The sequence below is a fragment of the Eimeria mitis genome, genomic scaffold (assembly GCF_000499745.2).
Source record: "Eimeria mitis Houghton genomic scaffold, Emh_scaff329, whole genome shotgun sequence".
NCBI classification, from domain to species: Eukaryota; Apicomplexa; class Conoidasida; order Eucoccidiorida; family Eimeriidae; genus Eimeria; species Eimeria mitis.
The window spans coordinates 441-1,060 of NW_013571629.1; positions in this window are offsets into that span (position 1 = coordinate 441).

The following is a 620-nucleotide window of genomic DNA, read 5'->3' on the forward strand; positions in this document are numbered from 1 at the left end:
ATTATTTATATTATTTTATTTATATTATATTTATTTTATTTATATTTTATTTATATTATACTTACCCTTTATATATCTACGCAGTAAAGGAAATCTCTCTCTATAGAACTCTTTCAGTTTTTTTTTAATCATAAACAAACAAAATAAATAAAACTAAAACAATATAATTATATTATTTTATTTATATTATATTTATTTTATTTTATTTATATTTTATTTATATTATATTATACTTACCCTTTATATATCTACGCAGCAAAGGAAATCTCTCTCGATAAAGCTCTTTTAGTTTTTTTTTAATCATAAACAAACAAAATAAATAAAACTAAAACAATATAATTATATTATAATATTTATATTATATTATTTATATTATATTTATTTTATTTATATTTTATTTATATTATACTTACCCTTTATATATCTACGCAGCAAAGGAAATCTCTCTCTATAGAACTCTTTCAGTTTTTTTTTAATCATAAACAAACAAAACAAATAAAACTAAAACAATATAATTATATTATTTTATTTATATTATTTTATTGATATAATATTTATTTTATTTTATTTATATTTTATTTATATTATATTATACTTACCCTTTATATATCTACGCAGCA